Below are 18,295 nucleotides of genomic sequence, written 5' to 3'. Positions count from 1 at the left end.
CTAATTTCCCTTTTTAGCCTGGTTTATGTGTGTGTTTCTTTCTCCTGGTGTGCACAAGAGATGCTGAGCTGGTGGAACAAGGCTTTGTCGAAGCATCCCATCTCTTCAGGAGGAACCTGATTGCTGCACCAGAAGGCAGGTCACGCTGGCATAAAGGATTAACAGAGACAGTCTGGCCTGGAATGCCAGGAGGTATTTTGATAGGGAAAAGAAAGTAACTGACACTTTGGCAGCATATACCATAAAGACCTCAGTTAAGACAGGGAGAGGCGAAGGCCGCAAAAGGCAGACTGGTCAGTGCAAAACCTAGCTCTAAAGAAAGAAATAGGCACAGAGACCTCAGAGAATGGAGTAGAGGGCAATTTCATTGTTCCAGGTGGCTGGGCCGGAAGCCATATAGCAGGAAGACTTTTTCACAGAAGTCCTGGGGTTTTTTTGCTTTGGCTGTGGAGGTAAAACTATATCAAGCACATGGATGCTGTCAGACAGACCACCCCAGCAACAGAACTACCGGAGTGACAGACACCTTACGAGGAAGAATGCTGAGCACAAGCAGCGCAATTCAGGCTGTTCCAAAGGCAAATGGGAAATTATTTTATAAAAATGAACACAACTTAGTTACAAGGATGATTTTATTTTAAACTTCTCACTTGGTTTAAGATATTTAAACTATGGTAGCCTGCAAAGAAGCTGGTAGCCTGCTGAACTGCACATTGCTGGACTCCATAGAAGAGCTTTTAAAAGATGCTTACAGGCTAGAAGACATAGGATAGGGGACATGGGCAATAACAAGCAAATGTAGCATAAGATTTCTTACTTTTACTATGCTATTACAAAGTCCGGGAAAAAAAACCAATAAACCCTGCAGGATTAAAGGTGTTAAAATGAGAGTCAGCAAGCTTGAGTTCATTTTCATTTAGTTCCATTGTATCATCTGACCAGCTGGAATCAACGGGCAAGATCCAGTCAGTATTATAGCAGTGATAAAGGAGAATGTGAAGAGGAATGGAATAGCTAGAAAGACCATGAGAGACTCTCTTAAGAGGCAATGAGGGAGAAAGTTTAGAAGTGTTTGCAGATGATGTCTCTGTGCTGGGAGACAAAAACTGGGAACCTAAGGAAGACGCAGATGGGTTCAGCATCACAGACTACTCTGGTAATTTTTCTCTTTTAGCAAGTTTGGGCAGGAAAAAGATGAATGTTTTTCCCAAGAATTAATGAAGCATGGGGACTTTAAAGGGTTGATAAAGAATGAAACAGCCCCATTGAACACAAGCTTGTTCTTAGGTTTTCCTGATGTGGTGGTGTAGCTCACATCTTAGGGACTTTTTTTTCCCCAAAAAACATCTATGCATTATAATCAATAGAGTAAACTGAGCTGTGAGTGACAAAGGGGAAATACTAGGTGGGCAGAGTGACACTAGAATCAGTACTGTGGAAACAACTCAGATTCTAACCCCTTTATTCTTCTGGTTTATTGTTACATACCATGGCTCAGTTTTTCTACCCCACTTCCTTCCACTAAAGGGAAATTTAGCTCTCAGGATAAACCCCACTGCTTCTGTTAGCAAATGTAAGTCTAGCAATAATTCAGAGACTATAGGTAGGTATTTACAGTATTTACTGTAGGCAGATATCTACAGTATAGGTAGTTACTGTTTGATTTTTTTTAAACCACACTTTCCTGTATGGATCTAAGCAGCAGTTTCCTTCCGTGTAGCTGAATGACTATTTTCATCCTCCAACCACACAGGTCAGAAGAGGAGGTTCCTATGCTGTTCTCAGAGTTGATGCCCTGTTTGTCAATTTTCTTTCAATCCTTAATTGTAACAGATACTTATAGACATTAAAGGAAATTTCATCAGGATGACAGTAAGTGTTCCAGTTAAACACAGGCTGTACTGGCTTTCCTTCCTGTTCCACACTGCCACCTTCATTCACATGCCCAGTCGTCCAGCAGACCTGTCAGGTCATCAGTTGGGAAATCAGTTGGGAAAAATCTTGCAGTGATCCTTTCATGTTCTCCTCTTGTCCCCTTATTAAGAACGAAAACAACTGTTAATAGTAGGTTTCTTTGCCCAGGAACTAATAGGAACCTGTGGAACCTGACACACACGAGGGTGCACTAAACAGGGAAGTAATTTTGACTGTCTATACATTACAGGAATCGCAACTTTTGTGTTATACCTTCCTCTTGAAGACTGTTGTACATAAGGCTGTCGAGACATTATAAGAGATATTGGAACCTGTGGTGTACTCTCAAGGTTTGTTCTCTCTGTAATGGTTTTATGTCCTCAATTTCCTTTCTGTGAATCTGTGCTGCTGCAATTTGTGTCAGTCAATATATGATTTCAATTTAACTGCTATGTAAGGTCCTAATCATAAAAGGAACAAGCTTCAGGTTTTTCTTGTCTGTTTTCTTCTCTAGCTGCATAGCCACACCTTCTCTTTCTCTCTCTCACTTGAGTGGGCACATAATTCTCATTTTTCCTGGAACTCTGTGCCTGCAGTTGTTGCTTCCAACACTTTCCTCCACTCACTGGAATGCTGCCCTCCAGTCATTGCTCTAAGACCTGCCACATCACCCACCTGGGTAAAAGCTAGAGGGAATATGCTGGTTCTCACTGGTTGATCATCAAATCACAAGTTAGGATGAGCCTGTGGAGTCCAGCAGTCGTCCCCTAAGGGAATTAATGGATAGCTGAGTGCCAGCTTGGATTACACGCAATGACAACAAAAATGATTTTTGTTTCCTAGTCATGTCTGAGTTCACTGACTGCTAAGAGTTGCATAGCAATGCAACCAAGGATGTTCACAAGTTGGGTAACTCTGGTCCCTCTCTTAATCACCCGCAGTTAACAGAAAACATTCAGAAAGGATGAGATTTGGCTCCCTTTGCTTGATAGATCAACTTGTAACACTATGTTTCATCAATGGAAACAGAATTGCTTCTGTCTTTCTATCCATCAAAGGCTGCAGTATAACATACTTTGAGAAAATTTCACGTTATTGACTGGTATTTTCTGACAGTAGGCTTTGAGAATCCATCTGAAAAAATCTGTACTGGGGCATTTGCTACAGGAATACTGCTTTCCTTGGGATTTTTTTTTTCTTGTCTTGACAGGTAAGGCAGGAAAGCATGCTGTCTTTTAACAGCTGCCATCACACGCAGCCAAAAAATTCACATTCATTTCTTTTCATGCCCTGCTGTTTCATTACTGTGAAGATACTCAGAGAACACTGTGAATTGCACTGCAGTGCTGCTCTTCACTGCCAACATGCTGCAACATCTCAATTTGAAAATTCACTGAGCTCTAGTTTAGTGAAGAAGGTGATGAAAGGCATTAAGATCTGTGTATCTTCCATCTCTGCTCTGGCATCTTCCTTTCTGCTCCTCCTCCTGCGGGGTCAGGACACAGGCCTTGAAGAACTGAGAAGAAACAAGCATCATGCGCTCAGCACCGATGCAGAGGTCAGTATTATTCCAGAATGAAAACTCTGCTCTCCCAAACTGTTTGGGGAAAGGGAGGTGTCAGTTAAAGTTCACATACACTAATGAGTCTTCTTTCTTGTCGTGTTCTCTAATTGTCCAACGTGACAATCCTGTTGCCTTCATACCCAGTAAATTGGTAGACAGATCAAGAAACAATCATTTAAAGAATAATCATTGCAGGCAGCTACCCTCATTTTTGTCACCAGATAGTCTCTTGAGACCCAGATTTCCCTTGGGTGGTAGAGAAGTTCTTGATTAACAATGAAATTCTGCAATACACATGGTGCTCTTCAGTATCAGCTGCTTTTCATGAATCAGTTTATCACATTCTTGGCCCAGTAGCATTCTTTATGTCTACAGATACACAGTTAGAAGTAGCAAAGTAAGTTAGCAAAGTTAGTCATTGCCATGTTTGTTAATACTGACCCTTCACAGTCAGCAATGTGCAGTTCTCCATTTCCAGTGATCTTTTCTGCCAAATCCCTTGTAATGAGATGTCTCTGAGGAATGCCTGTAGACAGCTGGAACCTGGGCCTTTTCAATTTTTTAGCCATTTTACTAACAACTACTTCTCAGAAGGCTGTAGCTGTTGCAAATGAGACATCCCAAGGCTGTGAATTGATAGCTGATATCTTCAGAAAAACCCCAGTTTCTGCTTCCACTTTTTAAATTCTGAGTATATTTTGGTCCATGGATTTCAACAGCTTGTCATCTTCTTCAACACGGAGCTATGAAGTTCCTCCCTTAAACCCCCTACAAATCAACTGTGAACAGTTGTGTTTTTGAACTTGGATTTTTCAGTGACAATCTAAAGCAAAGGTGCTGCTGCCCACACGGCAGTGTCTAGTGCCCTGGGTGAAAGGACAGAGAGAAGTATTTGCTGAACAATCTCCTTAACACACACATAGTTTTACAAAGTTTTCCTGAATCTGCTTTCTGGCTTTATATTGTTTCCAGTATTTAAAAAATGTCAGTCCCCTCATAATGGCAGTAGAAAAGCTTGTATGACTATTTCTGTAAAATTCCATCTGCACTGGGAAGCTGCTGGTAAAAGGCTTTGGCATTACGATCAAAAAGCACTGCTGGACACTGCTGTTCACTCATCAGCTCCTCATTCACAGTGAGAAAGCGCTCAGAGCCTGTCAAGTGTTCACAGATTCCAGGCTCATCTGTGTGACCAGCCAGCTTCCTCCTAGGCAAAACTGCCTTTGACAGCTTGAAGCTGCCGCCTCTGATTTTTGCTTATAGGAAAAGAATTTTGCTAAAATACTGAAATAATGACTGCAGCAACCCGCTGTCAGGTTTTATGCAACGTTTGGACCCTAACTGGACATAATATAAAAGAAAAAAAACTTAACATGAAGGATATGGCTGCTCTGAACACTGTTATGCAGATGCTTTATTTAAAGCAGGCTTGGATACCATTACATTGCATTAAATATGCAGCTCATACTGACAGAAGTGCCATTTGCAATAGCCTACACAATTTCCTCACAACCACACTGAGAAATTTCAGCCATGCACCCTAAAACCAAATGTTCACATTCAGCTCATTTCAAGCCAGTGCTCCTTCTACTCAAACGTTTTCAGTCCCCTACCTTCCTTCTAGCTACTGCTAACACCTTTCCCTTTCAAGACAATTATCAACAGCTTCCAACAGATTACCAGCTGCAGAATCCCCTCCAGCATGTTCAGTAGTTCTCTGCCTGTCTCAGATTTCCTCCCAAGTTTCCTAGAGAACAATCCCTCCACCTTGTTGCCTCCTCCTACTAATAAAAAGGAGACGTTTTACATTAGCTATCCTTTTCTTTATCTCCTTCCAGAACCACCTTGTTCCAAGGCTGAACCTCCTTTAGCATCAGGTCACCGTAAGCCTTCTTTTGGATACCCTTTCTGTCTCACAAATACAGACTGAGTTTCGTATATGAGAAGTAAAGAAAGCAAAGGGAAGGATGGGAGAAGGAGCAATAAAATAACCTCAGGCAAAGCAATACAAGCTAATGTGAAGCACTGGCCAATCCTCTAGTGGAAGGGATGTGAATTTACTTTGAAATATCTGGGGCATCAAGTGACTGGCTTTCTAAGCAAATAATTATCTTTCCCAAAGTGTTCAAGCAGCAATGGAAGATGGGGGCAGGGGGAAAAGCAATCAGAGCTTACATAGTGTCACAGTTTGTGCTCACATATCCAAGAGTAAATCAAAATATGAGGATTTCCATCAATTTATGGATAATTCCAGTGTAAGAGTGTTTAAATGACACCAGATTATAATGCTAATATGCCACAGTTCACTGAGCAACAGCTGCATGAAAACAGCCTTCTAAAAAGCGCAGCATAATTCTTCATTTTCTCCTTGTCTTGTTCATTCAACACAGATCCTTTCCAGCAGTTGCTCTGCAGCCTTTCAGTCCCAGAGAGTACCTGTTTTCATAGAAAAATTTCCATATTGCCTGGTTGGTATGAAAAACACTTCCACTCCTCCCAGTATGCCTTTAACTTCTCTAAGAGCTTTTCTTTTTGTATGAGTGGAAAGGTCTAAACCCTGGGGAGAGAGGAAAATCCTTCTCCCTTTAGAGGATTAAAAAATTCTTTGGTTGGAGTCAAAATGTGTTCTATTCAGGATCTTCTGTGCAGCTCTTCACTGCAGCATCCAAAAGAGATGATCATTGCTCTCTTATTTCTTTCTACCTGTCTCCTCACAGAGATCCAGCATTTTTACACCATGCACAGGGGACCGCCTGTTCCATTTATATTAAACAATATATGTTAAACCATGAATACTACAGGACCTAGATTTTCTCTCCCTGGAGGAATGCCTAAAAACATCAATTGTAGAACTGTGCTTTATTTTATTCCTATTCTGAATTCCATTATTTTATTTCATTTTATCTCCAAAAAAGGATTTTTGGACTACAGTCTTTCATTCAAGGAGTAAAATACTAGAATACTTTGTATTTTCAGTTCAGACCATTTTGCTAACTGCTAATCCTCATTCATTTTTCTTCTTCCATATCACTGTTATCAGCACTCATAGACTTAGTCAGGCATCTGTTCCAGGGAAATCAGAATGTCCCGTTCCCTGTGTCTTCTCCGAAAAGAGAGACCTCTTTTAACCATCTTCTAGCAAGCCCTTACTTTTCTTTCAGGCTCTTTTCAGAAAGAGCTGTGCTGTGCTCTTGGTGCTGTTCTACCCTTGGATATCAGACAAACATCAGAACAGGGCCAGCAGACAACTTTTATTTCATTTACACAAAATGAGCATGTTGCCTTCATAAAATGGTAGAAGAATGGTCTAGAAGAGAACTCAAGATGTCAAATAATCCAAGGTGCTTTCCCATGATAGGATCATTAGCCTAATTTCATTCCTCACAGACAACTGTCTAACTTGTTCTTAAAATGATGGAGTCTTCACAACCTCCCTGGACCAAATATTCAACAGTTTTTATTATCCTAGGTCCTAGAAAATTATTCCTGCAGTTTAAAATAATCTTCCTTTCTGCTGCTTCTTGTTTTCTGCTCCACCATGAGCCCATTCCCTCCTCTGTTTTGTATCTGAAAACTGTAATATTCCCCTGCCAGCTTTCTGATCTTTGGGCTAAATAATTTCACTTATTTCAAATCATCTTACAGGTTACGTTTTTCTGACCTGCGATAAATCCTGCTGCCCTTTTCCAGTCTCCCTCTGATTGAATCGCACCTATCTCAAAGTGTAATAACCAAAACTTTGCACCATCTCTAAGCTGAGGCTTTAGCAATGCTGAACAGAGCAGGAGGGTTGCTTCACATGCCTTCCAGGCTATATGTCTTTTATATATCCTAGCAAGATGTTTGCCTTCACTTGCAACAGCATGACATTGACTCATGCTCAGCTCGTGATCTATTGTAACACTCCAGATTCTTTTCTGCAGAGTTGCAACCTAGTCATTTACTTCTCTCTTGTGCTTATGCAGTTGATTATTCCAGGCTTATTGTAGCACCCTGCATTTACCCCTACCGATTTTCATCCAGTTCTTTTCCTAGCAGTTCTTCCAATTTGTTGGAATAATTCTGAATTCTAATCTTTTCCTCCAGCATATTTCAAGTCTCACCATTTTACGTCCCTGGCAAATGTGATACGCCCACTCTTTGTAGTACCATTCAGGTCATCTAAGAAAACACTGAACAAAAGCAGATCCAGGACACACCAACACAGCTATCATATCAGTTTTAAGCAGCTTGTGGCCTCCTGAAGGACTGGCACAGACTAAAAGCACACCGATTATGAGCTCTGAATCTTCTGATATTATTTAAAGAAGATCTTCCTGTGCAGAAAATCATGTTTACCTAGTTTACAGCTTCCTTCACCTGCTATGCCCTGTGCCTACTGAAGCAAGTATTTAAATTAATGTGCATCCATGGTCAAGAATCTCAACTTTTACTTAAAAAAACCCAAATTAAATCTCTCACTCTTATGCCAGAAATATCTTTTGATATGTAAAATGAACAAAAGCCAATTCTGTTAGAACCTGCTGGAATACTGAAACAAGGAAAGGGAGAGATTCTGTCTTCATAGACTTAGGGATATATTAGAAATGTCATCATTTATTACAACCACTGTATTACATTACACCAGCAGCACACACTGGAAGGGATGCACCAAGGCAGCTAGTTGATTTCAATGGACTAAGCATTTTCTTTACATCTGCCTTTGACCAAAGGACTGCAGGTTCCTTTCCACAGAGCTCAAACACCAGCTGTGGTTGTCACAAGCAGCCACATAACAGACAGTAAGCCTTTGTGTACATAGGAAAAAAGATGATCTGGTATTCCTCCTGACAACGGTGGCTTCACTCTCTCATCTGGCTCTGGCTCCCATTCCAGTAACCACTACGACAGTCTCCCCAGATTCCTTAACTCAATATGGATGGTTTTCCTGGCACTGTGGCCGAAGTCCTGGCACAGCAGAAAACATGCGTGGGATGAATTAACCAGCTGGAGGGTGAAGAGGGAGAAATAGGGCTTTATGAATTTGAACTGTTTCTCAATGGGGCCCTAGTAATCAATTATTAGCCTCTGGAGTAGCCTCTTACTACTTGCTCTGTGATCATCTCCTGATTCTGGCTGTTACCTCTGCTGGAAACCTCAGACCTTTGATTAGATACAGCAGGAATTCTTCCTTTTTTCTCTAACCTGTCTGGAGGAAGTATGCAACTAGAGAGAGGTTTTACAGGGACAAGAAATCACTCGGGGTAGAAAGGGGATTGACAAGAGAACCAGCAACACAGCAGTTGTGTACTTGAGCATCAGGCAAATTTCCTTTCCTGGGATAGGGGTAAAGGAAAGCTGAAAAGAAAAATGAAGTCCTGACTTTACTTCAGCTTGGATCTGCTGGGCAATGGGATCTATATCAAATTTCTGGGTGTCAGTCAAGAAGTGAGAGCTGAAGCTTTTAATCTCTGCTGAGTGATAATCAGAGTCAGTCTTTCAAATAACGTATAATCAACTATCAAATTGCCAAGCCTTAATGTGTCTTCCAAGCCAGTACAAAGATCCTTGCCCCTACAGACTAGTCAGTAAGCTGTAATTCTAAGGCAAGTAGAACATAACTGTGCACCCTGGAGTAGAACGTACACTTCATATTTGGGTGTTTAAAAGGATGGGTGAATGGAAAAGTTTGGGAGTAAAACCCACCAGATCCTAACATCTGACCTCAGATGCTGGTAACAAACCACTAGATTTCAGCATTTTTAAGACTCTAGCAATTTTAAGCCCTATTTTTTGCTCTATTGTCATGCCTTAGAGTCAATGTAGAGATCAGTATCTCTTGGAGGGAGAAGTTTCTCAGCTGAGAATATTATATTCTCAGGGTACTCTTCACCTTGCAAATCTACTGTCACTATCAGGTTAGTTCATTTCAATGCTCTCTGCCTATAATTAACCATAAGACTGTGGAAATTTTGGCAGAATGAGAGTGATCACTTGGAGGCTCATTGCATGTTCACTTCCCACTAGCACGGGCCTCTTTTTCTTTTGGTCTTCATAGTAATGGGTGCTATGCACAGAAGGTTCAGATTATCTTGGCTCTTTACACCCTGTGTACCTGTGTTCATCTAGATTACCATTTGATACAAGAATGAGCATTCCAAGAACTGGCGATCAACAGTCGCCCTTGCTGCTTTTTGGAAATATATCTATTATTAAAATGGAGAATATAAAAGCTGTCATACACCTACTTGACTATAGGGCATAGCATAGTTATGCTGTATTTCCATAAGTATAGCTGCTGCCATCGTGGGCCCACCCAGCTTCCTGTATTTGGAAAATATGAATGGTTCTCAATGTATCAATGAGCACTCTTTGGAAAGCACAGCATAATGGACAAATGATCACACTAGTAAAACATAAATAACAACAAATGGGTTTCCAAGTTTTGCCGTCAAATCTCTGGTTCCAATGTATTTCATTTCTGCATCTGTTTCCTTCATCTACAAACCACTGACAAATGATCACATTTAAATCAACTCCATGTTGAAGCCATAGGTTCTCCATTATGGAGACCACATGTACTTTGAAGGCGTTGCTTCTTCCAGACGGAAAAAATGAAACTCATTTGTAGAGCCTCGTCCACTAACCACTCACTACTCTGAATTATAGCTTTTTAGAGGGGAACAGAAGGAATGTGGAGGGTAATGCTGCCCTACTGGGAATCATCATTTTTCCTTGACATACCTTTTACTGCTATAACTTAACCCTTAAGACTGGCTAGACAAGCAAAGAGCTGCCATATGCCTAGACAGGATTGCAGCCTCATTGGCAAAGTATTTCAAAGTCTTGTTACACATCATGTCCCTGGAGAAGAGAAACTGCAGAAGGTTGCAATAGCATCAGAATGAATAATTGAAGCATGGCTCATTCAGTATGTGCATAAACTGAAGGGTCACAGTGCTGCCTTCCAGTCAGCCAGCAGCACAGAAATTCAGAGTGTCTGCTAGAAACATCATCTGGAGATGCCGACCCACTTCCCTGGGAGCTTTTAGGGAGTGGGTTGAGGAGGTGACTGTGGGCTTGTCAAGTACCCAGAGAAGGATTAAGCAAGATTATCTGACAGAAAATTGTACGTGACAGAATCAGTCGCATATGCTACTCTTGGGAAAACCCTTGGGACTCAGTTCCCCCAGGAAACTAGAGACCCATGCAAGATTAATGCTATTTCCCACCTGAGAAACTGTCCCTGTGGGAATTCTGCAGGATGCCCTTCCCCACGGCCGGCCCCGGGAGGTTCTCCGACCTCGGCTCCATGACTCTAACCGGGGCTAAAATTTCGTCCCCTTTCCCACATAAACTCTGGCTGTTCCATCTCGGAAAGAAAAGGGGTGAGGGAGGGTACCAACTCGGGCATTTCCCGCTATTGTCCAGCCCCTCCGTGAGGGGCGGAGAGGGAGCACAGCCCTCACTCCCCCGTCCCCGGACAGTCGCCCCCGGGGGCCTCGGACACGGCAGCGTGTCCCCAAGAACGGCGGCCGCCGCCGTGAAAGCCCCGACGGCCCCTCCTCAGCCGCCGCCCGGCACCGCTCCGTACCGACGGCACCCCCGCAGGCGCCGCCGGGGACAGGCCCGCCCTCCCCCCCCTCCTTCTCGCTCCTGTCCGGCCGGGGAACCCCAATCTTCATCCCTGGCCCTTGAGGTGCAGCCAGCAGCGGCTCCCCCGGCCCGGTACCTGCTGCCGCCCCGCGGCGGGGGTCGGTGGGTCGGTCGGTGGGTCGGTCGGTGGGTCGGGGCTGTGCGCGGGGCCGCGGCGCTGCCTGCGCACTGACAGCTCGGGAGCCGCGGCGGGGACCGGGGCCGGGGCTGCGGAGGGGGGGGCGGGGGGGGGCGCCGGCCCCCGGGGCTCCGGCGGCGCCGAATCAGTGACGGGAGGAGGGCCCGGGGGCGGGCGGGAGCGGGGAAGGGGAGGGGGCGGCGGGGGGAGAGAGCCGGGCTGGGCTCCCCGCTGCCTTCCCGGGAGGGGAGGGCGCTGGGAACCGGCGCCGTGGCATTATGCACCAGCCGTTCACGGCAGCGGCGGAGGGAGGCCCGGGGCAGGCCGCCGGCGGGGGGAGCGGGCGGGGGAGGGGAGCGGCGCCCCCCGGCCCCGGGCGAAGCGACCTGCCCGCCCCGGCCGGCCCCGGGCAGGTTCGTGTCTCCCTCATCAATAACAGCGTTATAGACGTGCTTTTGGCTACCCAAGACCACGTTCGTGTCTGGCCTTCTCCTGCGCTGGAGATTTGTGAGTCCAAAAGCTTGTCTGTAGAGCGGCTGTGTTACTTGCTTCAACAAAAGCTCGTATCTCTCTCCAGAAAGGTTGGCTCGTCTTAGATCATCACCCAACAACAACAAGGCTACCCCTTGTTCCTTTGAAGGTTGGCATTGATTTTTGCTGACAGCAAAACAGCAGGCTGTTCACACTACTGTTCAGTGTTGAAGAGCAAATTCGGGGTTTTGGAAATCATGTTTATTGCTAGTGCTGTAAAATCAAATGTTGACTTCCAGAATGAAGATATAAAGATCTGAATGTTTAAAAAAAGTTCTAGCTCTCCAACACCAAAGGTCTTTCCTATACCCACCTGCTACAGGAGAAATTTGGATGCCAGTGTACTCATCTCAAAGTACAGATGGGGCATCTAGTAACACTTCTCCTCTAGAAGATGGTCCAACCTTTGTTGCCCCGTGTTGGCAGGCTCTGCTTTCCAACCTCCATCTCCACATACCCCTCCTGTAGCAGGCACCAGGGCTTTCCCCTGTTGCAGCAAGGGCTGGACTTGTGCACTGACACACTGGAATCAGTTTTCACAGAACGCCTTTCCACTCCCCGCCATTCCTCACGAGGGGTCAGAGCTCAGGTGCACCCATGTACCAGTCACAAGCCTGAGCCCCACAACTGACAGTGAGAGAATAAAAAAAAAAAAAAAAAAGAAGAATAAGGAATAGCTTTCCTCAGAGAGGAAGAGGACCGACAGATGGAATGATCAGAAAATAATTTCCTTTTTAGCGCAATGATGCAATTTATGGCATAATAAGAACTTCCTTCTACCCTTTCCCAGTAGCATGTCTAACGTGGTGTGCGCATCATATTAAATACCTGCCACCGTGCAAGTCCTCCCTAGTTCTCTACCCACCAGCAGCTGCATCATCCCTATGTTATATCTTTCTCCTTCTCCCCTCCTACAGAGCAAAACAAAGGGGACGATGACAAGCAGAATGAGACAGGAGAGAGTTAGAGACTAACCCTCATGTGGTTCTGGTAACAGCTGTCAGCTGAACAGAGTATCCTGGATGGGCTCTCATCCAGCTGGTACTGCTGGCTAAACATATTTTGTGCTCTCTTAACAGCTTCTTTACACATTTCAAAGGACAGATTACTCAACACCCAATTTACTGCTCCTGGAGGAATGAATGGACCACTGACTCCCAGGATATGAGAATGCTCATCTTGAGCATAGCCTAGACAAATGAATTCTTTTTAATCATCTAGCAGTGATAGCAGTGATGAGTAATTTATCAACAGTATGATAGAATTGTCCTTCTAAATATGTATGTTGCCACTGGGGTCAAAGTGATTGATTACTAAAATACTGCAGTATTATAAACTAGGCATATATTTTGCATTGTCCCATGTAATCCAGATGAGCTGTCCTCTGCTCTGCCTCTGCCAGTTGTGACTCTGCCTCTGCCAGTTTTCTTTCTCACCAGGGCAATACTGCTACATGCCTTCACTGCCCCAGCTGAGGGGAGGCAGGGGGCTGAAAGTGGACTGTGCTTCTACCCAGTAGCAGCCAGTGGATTTACTCCTTTTCCCTGGAAAAGTGTTCCAACAGAGTAGAGCTGCCTTATCTGTGGGGCCCTAGGAAAGAGACAGGAGAAGGTACAGGTTTTGTGAGGGGAAAGGAATATACTTCCCAAGAATGCAGAAGGGAAGAAGGAAAAGTACTAGACCTCCTAGTGCCATCTCATACTGTTGCCTTCACTGCAGGTGAGAGTCTTCCCCACAAGGACATATCCCTTGAAGCCCCATGGGTGTACTGGAATGCTTTCTTGGTGTTAATATCATAAAAATTCTCATCGCATAACTCATTTATAAATGGCAGCCTTAGAAGTGTAAGAATCAGTGTTACAAAACAGTTCAAGGCTCCATGAAAGAAGATGCTTATATCTATTTTAAGTAAAACTGATTTCAGTCACTTGCACTCCTATTTCACTCACTCATTCACTCATACTTGCAAGCATCAAGAGGTGTGTCTAAGTGGTGTGCTCAGGACCATGTGTGTGTGTGCGTGTGTGCACGTGCATGTGTGTGAGAGAGACACAAAGCACAAGGGACACTAGCTACTGAGTCCTTGGTATGTCTCTTGGGTTTGTCTTGATCAGGCACATCAAACTATAACTTGGCCAAGCTCTTCATATCCTCTGGAAGTCAAGCAGTCCTTATGGCATGATTATGGCCTCAGTTTTGCATTCTTCATCCTCCCTAATTCTTAGGCAAGGCTGCGCCCATCATCTCTGCTTTCTCATTCTGGGTACCTTTATTGCTGCCTTCCTGTTGAGGGAACAGGAATGGCCCACGCGACATTTTGAAACCTTGTTCCCATCCTGCTGTTATCAGATCCCAGGCTTTCTGTTGCTAAGTCATCTTTGATCTGGCCTTATTGGAGACCTTCTGGTCTTGGTGTATGCATATTCCTTATTACCAGTTTTATTGCTGTTGATTGTACCCTTGGTAATCAATATGTGCCATATTTAATCCTTGATCTGTATTGTAGCACTATAAAAATGAGAAATGTCAAAGTGATTCAAACAAGCCTAAGGATTAAACAGAATACCACAAGAATATGTAAAGACTCACTAATAGGTAAACCAAATTACAGTGGGATGGTAAGGCTAAAAGAAATAAATCTATGTGGTCCATTTTTGATGTGGTAACAGTTAACAGTGAGGTGCTTCAAAATTCTGTATTAGGCTGCTACTGGTTTGTGTATTTATTACTAACCTGGAAATGGAATGACCGGCTGTTAACAGATGGCATCACTTGGCTCACAATGATGTCTCTCAACAGCAAAGAAAAGATATAATCAATGGCTATCATGGGTGAATAACTAACAGGATTTTTTTGAGAGCCCATGAGCAAATCCTGTTCTTGGAAATTAAGGGATTTGGTGAGCTTTTGTTTGGTTTGTTTATTTTCATGGTCTGGGCTTCTGTGATTGTGAATAGTCTACTTAAGAAAGATATGCATGTCGTTTCTTTTAGAAGAATTCAAAGCTTGAGCCATGGGGTCATTGATGATATCAGGTGTCTGGAGTGAGTTGTAATGGCAGAAAGCCAAGAGGGGAGATATTCTGGGTTTGTTGAAATCTGGAGTAGGTCCATCTAGAAAGGTATATCAGAGGGAGACTATGATTACTTCTGTAGAGGAGTAGCTCTATGCCATGTGCATGAATGAAGAGGGAATAGCTGTGACCAGTGCTGGGTGTGCTGTGTTTTCTTTTTTTTGCTAATTGGAAGAGATCTTGGGTGCATGTGGTGCAAGACAGCAGAAATGCATTATAAGTTATGTTCATGTGATTGAAGTGTAATCCTGGATACAGAAGAAGCAAATTAATATTCCTTGAATGACTAGATTTGGAATCATTGGCATGGGTCACAGAAAAAACGGTCAGCAGCAGGAAACCACAGAAAAGCAGAAACCCATGTAGCTGACTGGCAACTTATGACACGAGGTGAAAAAACATCTGGAAAACACTCAACTTACAGAATAGGTGTTAGACTCTCATCAAGTCACCTCCTGAGGAACTTGTCTGGCAAAATGTAACAGAAAATTGCAGGAGATATCTGATGGGAGTTCTTGCAAGAAGGTAAGCAATAGCTGCTGGTGACTCCATGACAAAAAAGGCAGATGAAGCCAACAGCATGGTGATAACAGGGCAGCATGCTGCAATTTTGCTATACTGGATAGACATGAATGCTGACCTTTTTCACTGGAGAAGCAGCCAGGAAGACACAAAACTGACAACAGAAGGAGAAGGCAGAAAAAATATTGTTTGAACTCAGTGTATGGCACACATACTGTGTCAAAGAATTTAAAGAGAAGAAATATTTCATTTGTTTATCTCCTAATGCTAGAGCCTGAGAAACAAGGATTAAAAAAATATCAATTCTCGACAATAAAAAGAAATTTGATGTAACTGACAACACTGAAATGTCAGAACAATTCTCATGACTGGAATGTTAAGTGCTCACATAACTTGTGTAGGAAGGAAGGTGTGGTATAATTCCATGAAATTTAAAGTTCTGCCAAGCATTTCACTATGACCAAATGGGAAAGGAACGCCAAAAATTATCCTGATAGAAACTAAGTATTTTCCCTTATATTTAAAGAAGTTAACATATGTCAGAAAGGTGCACAGCTCTGAATTCCACTGGGACACCTACAGACACATATACAGGTCTTGTATATACTCAACAACAGATTAACTGACACCACAATCAAATCTATCTAACTCAGTTGGGAGAAACAAGCAAGCAAGCAAGCAAACAAACAAATAAAACCACTTGTTTTAAAACAGTTTGCCTAACAACTAATTTTTATCCAACTACCAAAGAAGAAAGCAACACCTTTCCAGGTATTGGCTTTCCCCTTTCTCCTTCAGTCTTTGACCCTTTTCCTTACAAATATTCTGTCAATTAATCCTGTCACATATCAATAGAATACAAGTGAATATCATTACCAAGCCTTAAATGGTTATATTCTATAGTATTGTCCCAGTATCAGCTTCTAAAGATGAACATCAGGTAGCATATGCAGGTAGGAAAAATAAACAACAACACTGTCCTTGCATCCATTCAGAAGCCCAAACAAAACCCCACAATTAGTAGATGGTAACAGAATCACAGAATCATCTAGGTTGGAAAAGACCTTGAAGATCCTCCAGTCCAACCATTAACCCAACACTGGCCGTTCTCAACCACACCAGATCCCTCAGCGACTCAACCCGACTCTTAAACCCCTCCAGGGATGGGGACTCCACCCCTGCCCTGGGCAGCCCATTCCAACGCCCAACAACCCCTTCTGGAAAGAAACGCTTCCTAAGAGCCAGTCTAAACCTTCCCTGGTGCAACTTGAGGTCATTACCTCTTGTCCTGTCGCTTGTTACTTGGTTCAAGAGACTCATCCCCAGTTCTCTGCAGCCTCCTTTCAGGTTGTAGAGGGCGATGAGGTCTCCCCTCAGCCTCCTCAGACTAAACAACCCCAGTTCTCTCAGCTGCTCCTCGTACGACCTGTGCTTCAGACCCTTCACCACCTTCGTTGCCCTTCTATGGAAACGTTCGAGTCATTCAATGGCCTTTTTGCAGTGAGGGACCCAAAACTGAACACAGTCATCGAGGTGCGGCCTCACCAGTGCCGAGTACAGGGGTAAGATCACTTCCCTGTCCCTGCTGGCCACGCTATTGCTGATACAAGCCAGGATGCCATTGGTCTTCTTGGCCACCTGGGCACACTGCTGGCTCATGTTCAGCTGGCTGTCAATCAACACCCCCAGGTCCCTCTCTGACTGGCAGCTCTCCAGCCACTCCTCCCCAAGCCTGTAGCGCTGCTGGGGGTTGTTGTGGCCCAAGTGCAGCACCTGGCATTTGGCCTTATTGAAACTCCTCCAGCTGGCCTCAGCCTATCACTCCAGCCTGTCCAGATCTCTCTGCAGAGCCTCCCTACCCTCGAGCAGATCAACACTCCCACCCAACTTGGTGTCATCTGCAAACTTACTGAGGGGGCACTCGATCCCCTCATTCAGATCATCAATAAAGATGTTAAACAGGAGTGGCCCCAAAACCAAGCCCTGGGGGACACCACTCGTGACTGGCTGCCAACCGGATTTAACTCTGTTCACCACAACTCTTTGGGACCAACCATCCAGCCAGTTTTTTACCCAGCAAAGCGTGTGCCCATCCAAGCCACGAGCAGCCAGTTTCGCCAGGAGAATGCTGTGGGAAACTCTGTCAAAGGCCTTACTGAAGTCAAGGTAAACAACATCCACAGCCTTTCTCTCATCCAATAAGCAGGTCACCCTGTCGTAGAAGGAGATCAGGTTTGTCAAGCAGGACCTGCCTTTCATAAAGCCATGCTGACTGGGCCTGATCATCTGGTTGTCCCACACGTGTTGTATGATGGTACTCAGGATGAGCTGCTCCACCAGCTTCCTGGGCACCGAAGTCAAGCTGACAGGCCTGTAATTTCCTGGACCATCCTTCCAACCCTTCTTATAGATGGGTGTCACATTGGCCGATTTCCAATCTGTCGGGACCTCCCCGGTCAGTCAGGACTGCTGGGAAATGATGGAAAGCGGCTTGGCGAGCACCCCAGCCAGCAACTTCAGCACCCTCGGGTGTATCCCATCTGGTCCCATAGACTTGTGTGTGTCTATGTGATGCAGTAGGTCACTGACTATCTCCTCCTGGAATGGGGGGGGGGGGGAGTCGTTCTCCCAGTCTCTGTCTTCTGGCTGAGGAGGCTGGATTCCCTCAGTACAACTAGTCTTGTTATTGAAGACTGAGGCAAAGAAGGCATTAAGCACCTCAGCCTTTTTCCTCATCACTCGTTGCCATGTTTCCTCCTGTGTCTAGCAGAGGATGGAGGCTCTCCCTGGTCTTTCTTTTGCTGTTGACATATGTATAGAAACATTTCTTGTTCTCCTTGACTGCTGAAGCCAGATTAATTTCTAGTTGGGCTTTAGACCTCCTGATTTCTGCCCTGCACAGCCTCACAGCATCTTTGTAATCATTGTGAGTTGCTAG

General features: G+C 44.3%; 1 protein-coding gene across 5 annotated transcripts in view; it reads right to left on the bottom strand.

Annotated features, from left to right (window-relative positions):
• The window catches only part of C1QTNF4 (C1q and TNF related 4), an 80,325-nt gene that overhangs the window by 8,770 nt on the left and 53,260 nt on the right, over nucleotides 1-18,295 (bottom strand). The window contains exon 1 of one of the 5 annotated variants that reach the window (XM_074823941.1): nucleotides 11,190-11,316. The exons of 2 other annotated variants lie outside the window; for them this stretch is intronic. The gene's annotated coding sequence lies outside the window, so the exon portion shown is untranslated. Of the gene's footprint in view, nucleotides 1-11,189; nucleotides 11,317-18,295 lie in introns of those variants that run through there. 2 more of the 5 variants (XM_074823943.1, XM_074823940.1) reach the window with 2 other exon arrangements.

Source organism: Strix aluco, chromosome 4 (assembly GCF_031877795.1).
Source record: "Strix aluco isolate bStrAlu1 chromosome 4, bStrAlu1.hap1, whole genome shotgun sequence".
NCBI classification, from domain to species: Eukaryota; Metazoa; Chordata; class Aves; order Strigiformes; family Strigidae; genus Strix; species Strix aluco.
Note: the sequence above shows the minus strand (reverse complement) of the source record. Positions and strands in the feature narration are given on the sequence as shown.